An 11,136-nucleotide genomic window follows, 5' to 3' on the forward strand; every position below is an offset into this window, starting at 1 on the left:
CATGCCTTTGCCTGCAGCTGCAAGTGCCCATTTCTGAAGGTAACACTACTATTCCTTTAAACTCACACATCCTCTAGAGATCTGCTCATGTCTCAATACTTATTAGATAGGGACTATTCAGACATTTATTTTCCGCTCATTTGCAGATTAATGTTCAGAAAGGTTACCTGAAAGGAAATATTTACAGTGAGAGAGACTGAAGAAAGCAATCGGCAAGGACTATGAAACATCAACAGTGAAGGAATGTCCCATTTTACATTAAGATGGCAATTTATTTGGGGGGGACTTTCAAATATGAAATGACGATTTAAAAATCTGAGTGTCTTCAAGTATGAAGGTGGGTTTAGCAGATGCTGCTGGAGTCCTGCCAGATTCCCCCACCCCTTTCTCCCACCCTAGCCCTACCCTCGAAGGCAATTGTAGGTATCTGGACAGTTCCCACGCATACTCGCGGTTTCCCCTTTCATCTGCATTGCTCCACTTCAGGGCAGAGTGCTGGGCAATTAATGCCTGTAAGGTGCATCTTCCAAAGAGGCATGAGAGTAGCAAGATAAATACGCCGGCTTCCTACCCTACCCAGTTTCTTAGAGGGTCCCCCGGAAGGAGTGAGCCCAGTTGCCCATAGCTGAACTCCTTATCTACACATTTTATAGGCATTTCTCATTCCTCCTGTCAATTCCCCACTCCCTTACAACACTTCCTGGGGTTTCCTCCATAAAAACCCTGTCTCTAGGTTAGCTTCTGGGGAGACATGAGACTGGGTTAGCTAAACGTGGCTCTGAGTCCCAAGTTACACTGAAACCTCTGGGGAGGTACTGGGCCTAACCAGTGTTCCCAGAGAGAGTCTATAATAGCAACAGAGACCAGCTTACCACTGACTGCTCTGCATCAGACACATCCGAAGTGCAATATCCCTTGGGTGACACCTGGGAAGACTTCATTGTGTTAGTAAAGCATCCTGGGTCTCCAAGGCCAATTCTACTATATAACTAGCAGTGATGGGCTCTCAAAAAAAGAATTACCTGTGACACATTACTGATATGATACCTGGTTTCTTCCTACACTCTGACCCAGCTCTCTCTCATCTGTGTGTCCACTTGATCGCTCCTCCTACCTTCTAAAAACTGAATTACCGAGTCACCCTTAACAGCACTCATCCTCCTGTGCATCGGTATTCACGAGGATCTCCACGTGTGTGAGTGGAGTACTATATGCCATGCACTGGGCCAGGTGCCTGGACTATGATGTCTCATTAATTCTTCACAACACTTAAAGGAGATAATGTATTTAAGTGCTTTGCACCATGCCTGACTCAAGAGAAATGCTTAATAAAGATACTCTTACTGGTGGTAGTATTAAAGCAATCCTGCAATCCTGGGATTATTGTTATTTTATAGGTTGAGGAAAATCAGGCTCAAAGATGTTCAGTAATTTGTGCAGTGCGGCTAACAGGTAGAAGAGCTGAGACTAGAAACTAGTCAATCTAATTACCTCCCACATACTTCCTAAATTATTATATGAAATTTAAGAACCTCTTTCTAAGGTTCAGTAGGAAAACTGATTAATTATTAATTTAATCCATACAGGTTCTTTTTTTCAATCAGCCAATTCACAGATCGAATACCTAATAATTCCAAATCACCAGGAAAATACCAAACATTTGGCACTGCTCCCCCTCCAACCCTCTAATCCCAATATTGGGGCCCACTTGACCCTCACCTAGAGGATCAAATCCATTCCGGGCTGGGGCTCCGATCCTCTTAGGAGAAATGCAAGCAACCAAAGCCAGAAACTAAGAATCGCATCTGCATTTTTGCTTTGCCCACTCTGATCCTGTGCCCCGTTCTAATAACGGAGCTCCTACATCAGTTGGAGAAACTGGGTTTCTATCTTTCTGCGTCTCTGTCCCGATAACCTGCCGGTATCCTAATTCTTCTCAAAGTGGTAGACTGCCTCGTTGCGACAGCACTCCCCAGGCCCTGGTTCCTCTCTGGCACCCTTCCAATACCGCGCCTGGTCGTCAGCCCGGCCACCCACCTCCATCACGGAGCCTGCTTCCTGCCTCCCTGCCCATCTCCAAGCCCTACCCATCATGTTAGACCTGCCTCAGCCCTTCACCTGCTCACCTGGGGGCTGTGCTGCTCCCACATCCTGCGTCCTCCCCCACCTCCTGCCCAGCAGCACCTGCACATGCCCTCTAGAAGGTGGCCACCTCCACCGTGGGCAGCCCCCAGCTTCCAGGTTCTCCTCCTGCCCAGGTGGGCCCCAGCTGAAGACAGGAGCAATATCTTGGTATGGTATGTGTTTCAGCAGAATAGGTGGGGTCTGGTTATTTCTGCTCCTAAAAGTTGGTATTAGGTAAGTTAACAAAGATGTCAACAATCTGGCCCTGCTGGAAGGCAGGGAGTATCAGGCAAAGCACACACACCTGGAGGTACCAGAGTCCACACTCCACACTGAGCGGGAAATCCCCTGGAGGCAGCATAGGGAGAAGAGGACGCGCCTTGTAGACCTAGATTCAAAGCTCATTTCTGCCAATTACTAATCCTGGGCTTTGGGTAGAATGCTCCCAGGAGCCTCAGTATCCTCAGTTGCGAAATGGGCACAATCTTTCTCGTTAGATTATTAGCAGAATTCGGTATACATGATAGATAGTCCTATACGGTTCCTGGCACACAGGTGCTCCATAAAAAATGGAAAATATTATTTCTGACTTAACCTGTACATGTATATAAATATGGTTAACTACATTTCTAAAAAGCAAAGTATATTTTTCTACTATTTAAGTAACAGAGAATCTCTTATTCATTTTGCGTTAACCTCCAATTAATGATGGCTTTTTCAACACTTAAATTCCAAGTTTCTCTGTCCCCCAGTCTGGATGTCAAGTGGTTTGAATGATCTGCAAAACACTTCAGCTCTCTGGGGGAGCATGTATTCAAAGGAACCCTTCTGAAGAATCCTGCTGTAAATCAAAGAATCTTTCTGTACTGCAACTAATCACCCCTTAATTTATCTGCTTTGTATGTCTGGATTACAGTATACTGGGTTTTCTTAAAGTAGGCATTCTCATTTGAGGCATTTTATTTGTTTGCTTCATTATAAACATTACTACAGTATGGACATGGGAATGGTGTTAAGAAAGTCCATGGTTATGCGTCACTGATATCCAAGCTAATAAACATGGACCTTGCACATGAGGTCTATGAGCAGCCGCTGAAACCTAATTTACACAAGTTAGACATTCTGATGAAATTTAAAACAATAAATTAGAAGAATTCTGTGTTAAGTACATCAATTTTTTGACTGTCCTGTAACTTTGAGGGGTATCCTATTTTTAATCATGCATATTTAACTCACTTCCTTATTAGTAGCTCAAGAAGTTAATTGTCTCACCGCATATTTATTGTTTTCGATACATGTTGGGTTAACATCAAGGAACAAACTGGTCCTTTAAGTGTGTACGCCCTGAAACAAATTTTTACAAAGCAAATATTTTTACAATTTTTATTTTAGGCCTATAGGCAATACTTGCCATTAAGTTTGGTAGTGCCTGCGTTTATTTCATAAGCTGGAATTTAGTCCTGGAATTTATGGAGTGCTCCAAGTCCTTTTAGAAAATAAAAGTTTAATGGAACCTAATCTCTGAATTTGTCAAGACATTAGGGCGTATGTGCAGCCTAAAGGATTTATTACCAAGCAGGAAGGTAAAATACTAAGACAAATGTGTTTTTCTTCCTAACAAACAGCAAAGACAAGCTCTGTTACTTTGAGAGCACTTCCCTGGAATCAGTGTTAGACACAGCACAAGATCAGGCAAGCTGGCTGCGGGAAGGTTCAGTGAGAATGGACTTCCATTAGCATCTGATAACTAAATCCGGGAGGCCAGCCCTGTTTCCGCAGAGAGCCAGTCTGTACTACACTGTGGCTCCGTCTTGCCTCCGCCCAAACCCAGAATTACATGCCCCAGGCAGGATGCTAAACAAACTCTGATCAGATCCTAACAAAGAGTGTGACCTAAGCATAGACAAGTAGTAAGAGATTACAAACAACCACTCTGGACTTGGCACCTTTCAGGTTTTATTGGCTTGATAAATGGGTTCAGAAAATGTTTCCAAATGACAGCAAGGTCTGAAAATAATGGGGTGAAATGAGAATGAACCAAGGAATCAGACAAAAACAAAGACGGGGAAAGATAAAGCAACATGACAGAGAAACATGCCTATCCTCCAAATTTTACAAACAAATATGCAACGCTTAAAAACATCTTTGTTGTATAGACAGAGGGTTTAAAAAAAAAAAAAGCACATTTTACTTTGGGGAGAGAACCAGTAAGAGACCATTTTCCAAAAATTTGGCTAAAAATCGCCAGACAACTTTATAGAGACTGATGAAAAGATGAATAAAGTGATGACCAAGGCCAAGCTCAGCCCCATTCTCTGATCCCATGAAATGGCTGAACAACAGTGTTAAACTTGCCATTTCGAATACCAAGTGCATTTCCTGCTTTTTCTATTCTAGCACTGCCCTCTTGTGGTGAAATGACAACATTGCAACCAACAGCATTCCACTTTAGGCAACCAACTTTTCTTTCAAAGTAGTAATAAAAAAGCACGGACGCCCTGCTCTTTGCCAAGCTTCGTACTAACTGCTTTATATACATTAACTCATTTAAGGCAGGAACTAGTATCTCTAACTTACACGTGCTGTAACTTGCTTACGATCACTCAGTAATTAAGTGGCTCTGAGGATTTCGAAAGAGGTCTGTTTTAAACCATTGTGCATTGCATTAAGTAAATATTAACACTTTAAGTAAGCGTCTGTTATAGAAATATAAAAGTTTTAATGAATTAATAAAGCATCCCATTCCCTATTTTGCAGTATGAACTTCTATTTGCTCTGCAACCATCAGAAATTCTTCTTTCATATGTCTGGGGAACTGTTATACTTTTTTGGTGTAAAGATTAGTTTAAAACCTTATTTTTAGGATTTAAATAGTTACCATGCCAAAGAGGCTCCTCACTTACAAAATCTGCAGAGAAAAGCAGGACCCTGTCTCTCCGGCCCCTCCCCACACGCACGCACAGTTGGGTATTGTCTGAGATAGTGCGGTTTATAAAAACTATTTATTGTTTTTAAGCTTAATATTTGTTTTATAACTTGTTCCAGTGCTCACTCCTAACCTGAAATCCACTGAAACATTAAAGAGAAAAAGTCCACCCATAGTATTGATATTATTCGTTCTAGTGGGAATGTAAAATCTCTGGCTTTTAGACCGTTAAGTTAAATAGGCACCGGAGACAGGTTCCTGAGCACACGAGTTCAGCTGTGGGCATCTGAAGGCGCGCGGGTCCTGCTTAGGCTTAGGTAAGCAACCGAGGGTGGGGACAGGCCTCGCTGGGAACTGGAGGATATAGCCCCAGTAGAGTGTGTGCTGCCGAGTGGAAATCTACACGAGCACGTGAGCCAGGCTGGGACACTCGGGGATGGTGAGGTGGTCCGTGGGCAGGGCCCCTTGCTGGGCATTCTCAGTTTCCGGGGGTAAGACAACGCACGGCCAGGCAGGAAAATGGCTGGGAAGCTGGGAGAGGGGCCTCTGACAGCCGCTGCACAGGGACACAGGGACAGGAGTACTTCCCAAGCAGGTTTTGTTTTACGGAGCAATGGGATCAATATAAATTATAGGAAGGCATTTCCAAGGACGGTCTCTAAAAGTTCACCGTAGTAACAGGAATGGACTAATCCACGTACTTCCCAGAGTTCTTAGCACAAACATGGTTTCAAGGCCGTAACGCAAGAAACGAAAGCACCGTGGCACCAGCTCCTCGGGGAGGGTCTCGGGCAGGTACGGCCCACGGCCCTCTCCTCATCCGGAGGCTTTTGTCTCTCCCCTCCCGCGGTCCGCGCTCGAGGCCTTGGACTGGGGAGACTCAGGTGAAGAGAAGGCAGGGAAGCAGAGCGTAGGCCTAACTGCGTGAGAGGCAGAGAAGCTGGTCCCAGCCAGCGCGCAGCAGGCTTCTGTACCCCAGGGTGCCGGTCCCGAGCCAGGAGCGGACACTGGGCGAGACAGCATCAGCGCGCCAGGTCGTGCCTCCCCGGCTGGCAGACGTGTGTTTCTACACTGACTGGGTGGGCTGACCCCAAACAAAATCAGGAGGCGAGCCATCCCGCTCCCCGCAGCCCCATGGCTTTTCCCCTCCGCCCTCCCCTGCCAGGAAAGGGCCTGAAGATTATATTAACTACTCACCGGCGCGTTTCTGTTTTCCTCCTTCTCCCAAATGCGGAATCAAGGGCTTTCTTGGTTTTAATGTTGGGCATCGGCGTGATCCCAGGGGATGAAGAAGGCGCCACACACCCCCGTGACCACCATGCGTACGTACTGGCAGCGCCTGGGAGCAAGCGCCCTTTGTACCCGTAGCCTCCTCCCCAGGCAGATGGTCCCTCGTGCGGCGAACCTCAGCGTGGCACGGGCAGCACACTGGATTGGGGAAGGAAGTCACGTGACTTCCAGCTCTATGGGCTGCCACTGTGTCCTCCTGAGTGGGCAACTCATTCACCTGTGACCTAAGCAAGATGCAACACAGCTGGGTCGACCTAACAGAGCGGCTCAAACAAAAGAGTGCAAGTGAAATGCTTTGCACGTGATGAGATTTAATACTACTCTGCTCGTAGTGTATGGCCAATGAGAAATAAGTGTGACCCTCCACGGGAGGTCCAAAGAATTCAAGAAGAACCTGCCAAACCAATCATACAGAGAGCAAAAAGTGCGTTTTCTTACTCTGGTGAGCAGAAAAGTATAGAGGAATGATGGGAAGGGAGAAAAAGTAATATATTGAAACAGGCAGGAAAGTAACATGAATTTGAGGCAAAATATTTCTGCTCTGTGTATTCTTAAAGTTATATATAGTTATATCTTCCTATCATACAGAAGAAATAGGGTGATTTTTTTCAGAAAAAATTCCCCAAAATCAATAGTACCTAATAAATGTATGCCATAAAAATACTGTACCAGAATCTGTGAAGGGTTTTCTTCCTCATGTGTTTCTTATTTCAATCAGTGGCATCACCACCCACCTTATCACCCAAGTCAGGCTCCTCCTTTTCTCTCAACCCCCTACATATCCCATCAACACCTACCCCACCCTCTAACCTAGAAACCCTTTGAAGGGATGGGCCGCGCTCATTTCACTGTGCGCGTCCAGGTCTGAAAGGTGGTGCAGGAGGGCCCACATGCCAGGGGCAGCCCAGCAGAGGGTGAGAAGCGGGCCTTCCCCAGCAGCACGCCTCAGGGGGGCAAACACTTGCAAGGGGGGCTTGGAGGTGAGGCGTGGAGCTCTGAGTTCTGAGCTGGAATCGGAAATGCAGGAGGGTGGCTGCAGGAGCTGCAGGGGAAAAAGCTGCTTCTCTGCACACTCGTCATTCCTAAACTGCTCAGCCCTCATTTTATCCCTTCCCCTTCCCACCCTCCGGATGGCACCTGTACAACCCTGAGGGTCAAGAACTTGAGCCCTAGAATCACAAAGAACTGGCTCTGACACCTAATGGCTGTGTAACCTGTAAAATGAGACTAATAATATACCACTGAATGGGGAAGGCAATGTAGGGAGTAACTAGTGAAATAAGACTTGTAAAGTGCTTTGCACAAAGCTGCCTCTAGTGGGCGCCCTGTTACCATTAGCCATTCCTGCCCTTATCTCACCGTTCTGGCTCAGCTAAAACCCCACTGTGGAGCCAAAACTCAGAGATAAGTTTGGCAGTTTATCACCACCATCTCCCCTGACTTCTGACTCTCAGATGAGACGAGAGGCATGCAGGGCAGGGTGAGACTTGAGGAAAGAAAATGGAGGGGCAGGCTAGCAAGAAACTGCCCTAACCACTATTAAAGATTTGACTCTTTGCTGTTACCTCATTTCTTTCCTTAATTCTCTCTTAGTCTCTTTTGACTTTTCTTCTTTTTCTTTTACTGCCCCCTGCCCACCTTTTTTCGTGTGTGAGCGGCAGGAAGAACATGAAATTTGGAGCGTGTCAGACGTGAATTCTTTTTTTTTTTTTCTTGCCTGCATTTTACAAAACTAAAATGAGTTTATTTTGCTAAGTCAAGCAGTAAAAAGAAGGAAATACTTCTCTTTTATAGCCATGTACCTCTAAAGCCACTGTCCAGGAATTTTCCAGCAGGAACATTTTTGGTCTGCAGAGACCAAAAATATGCAGATAAAGTTAGTCCCAGCAAAGATTCCACAATGTAACCAAACTTTCTTTACATACACAGGGGGAAAACAAACCCACAGATTTAATACAAACTTCAAAAAATGTGGCCTCGTAAAAACATCATTCAGAGGTCAGTAAGGACTCTGCTTTATCTACTTAGTGGCGGACATTAACAAATCCTCTGGGCAGACAACGGTCAACATAGTAATTAGCCAGAAAACTGTGACGACTTGCAGTAGGTTCTTTTTCCTACGAAAATATTAATACTGCTGCATGAGGTTTCATACGATGCATGGTGACTTACTAAGTGAAAGAAATTGGAAAAAAACTTGAAATCAGGAAGTACACAACAAAATTAGAGAGTTGCTCACATTCCAGTAGGTATTTGTTAAGCATCTAGGAGGTATCCAAAATTTTTCTGTAAGCCACAGAAATTTATCTTCCTTTACCAAACACAGATTTGTTGTAAAACCCAGTAAGCTTCATTTTGAAATGTCGAGTGAATTCAATTCTTAATTTAGCCACGTACATTTGTGTGGCCCCAGGAAAGTTATACCTAAGGTCTCTGAGCCTTGTTTTCAAGGCCCTGTAAAATAGGACATGAATAACTAAAGATGAAGTCAGTTAATATCCACGGAACCCCTAGCACAGTGTGACACATGAAGGCACTTAGCAATGCTGTTGCTGGTCTCTAGGAATTCCAGGTCTTTTCTTGCTTCTCCTCCCATGGCCCATTGCCCAGTCACATTTTGCTCCCCATGATAGGGGTATAGGATGGTTAATTTTGTGTGTCACCTTGGCTAAACTATGGTAATCAGTTGTTCAGTCAAACAGTCTATATTTTGCTATAAAAGTGTTTTTTAGATGTGATTAACATTTACAATCAGTAGACTTTAAGTAAAGCAGATTACCTGCCATAATGTGGGTGGGCCTCATCTAATCAGTTGAAGGCCTTAAGAGCACATAGGTCTCCCTTGAGGTTTCCCAAAGAAGGAATTCTGCTTCCAGAATGCAATATAGAAATTCTCCCTGAGTTTCCAGCTTTTAGACTTGAGACTGCAGCATCAACTTTCACCTGAATCTCCAGCCTGCCAGTTGCCCTGAAGATTTCAAACTTGGCAGTCTCCACAATCACATAAACCGATTCCTTAAAAGAAATATCTGTCTATCTATCTATCTATCTTCCTATCTATCTATCTACCTTTCTATCTTTCTATGTTCCTATCTATCTATCTATCTATCTATCTATCTATCTATCTATCTATCTTCCTATCTCTCTTTCTATCTTTCTATCTATCTTCCTATCTATCTATCTTCCTATCTGTCTTTCTGTCTATCTATCTATCTTCCTATCTATCTTTCTGTCTATCTTCCTATCTGTCTGTCTATCTATCTATCCATCTTCCTATCTTTCTATCTATCTTTCTATCTTCCTATCTATCTTCCTATCTTCCTATCTATCTATCTTACTATCTTCCTATCTATCTTTCTATCTATCCATCTATCTATCTTCCTATCTTTCTATCTTCCTATCTTTCTATCTATCTTTCTATCTATCTTTCTATCTTTCTATCTATCTTCCTATCTTTCTATCTATCTATCTTCCTATCTGTCTTTCTATCTATCTTCCTATCTTCCTATCTATCTTTCTGTCTGTCTATCTATCTATCTATCCATCTTCCTATCTTTCTATCTATCTTTCTATCTTCCTATCTATCTTCCTATCTATCTATCTATCTATCTATCTATCGATCTTTCTGTCTATCTTTCTATCTTCCTGTCTATCTTTCTGTCTATCTATCCATCTATCTATCTATCTTTCTATCTATCTTTCTATATATCTATCTATCTTTCTGTCTATCTATCTATCTCCTGTTGGCATTGCTTTTCTGGCAAACCCTGACTTACATAAGATATTACTCTGATTGGCTAACCCATAGACCTGATGTGGCCACATCACTAGTGGGCAGAGACCAGAGTCCATTACAAGGCTAGAGCAGCTGGAAATGTTTTTTTTTTGTTTCTCCCCTTTGAGCAACTTGCCACGAGAGAAGATTCAGCCACCTCACTCATTCTCCTTAGCTTCTTCCCTCCGTGTGGCTGGAACCCTGTCTTGCCCATCAGAGCTGGCTAGAAGGCTAGGATCACTGTCTCAGGCTACTCTTGGGAGGGTTGGAGGATGTAGAGGTCAATGTGTCTTCCTTGTTTCTTAGTGACTCTCCAAATCAATTCAGAAAACTCTGGTTGGACATTATGGTTGGACTCTGTGAAGTACACACACAGAGGAGGCAATAAGCCAGCTTTGGTATAAAACTAATTCCTAACAAAGTAAGAGAAGAGCAAGCCCAGCTCAGGAAAGTTCTCTGCATTGGGGCTGAGGTCAAAACCACAGCTAAAATCTAAAGTTAAAAGTTTACTAAAATTTTTTTAACACCCACAGCTAATAACAAAGTGTTGCTCAGCTATTCTTGGCTGGCACCCCACGGTGAGAGATAATTGGTCCAGGGTAACACTCCAGCAGCCCCTGGCCAAATACTATTCTAATACCATCAAAATCTCATGCCAGCTTTTAACATCTGAGGTGTCAGCATATCACTGCTGATGTTATTTACCATACCTTAGGAACATCTGCTCTGCTTTTTAAAATTCTTTCCTCATCTCTCTTGCTTATATTTCTTGCCTTCTCACCTTTCTCTTCCTTAATTTGCATCTTCCTTCCCTTTCCTCTCTTTCCTCAACTTTCTCTTTTCAACTTTCCACCCACACCATCATTACTCATTCAGGACCATGCAGAGGAGGAAGGAAAATCATCCTCTTCCAGGCCCTGCCCCCTCTGCACAACCATGGAGGTGGACCGGGTGAAGGTAAGTTATCAGGAGCAGCTCTGAGCAAAGAGGGCCAGAGGGGACCCGCCAGGACAGCAGTCTG

Source organism: Eschrichtius robustus, chromosome 5 (genome assembly GCF_028021215.1).
Source record: "Eschrichtius robustus isolate mEscRob2 chromosome 5, mEscRob2.pri, whole genome shotgun sequence".
Taxonomy (NCBI): Eukaryota; Metazoa; Chordata; class Mammalia; order Artiodactyla; family Eschrichtiidae; genus Eschrichtius; species Eschrichtius robustus.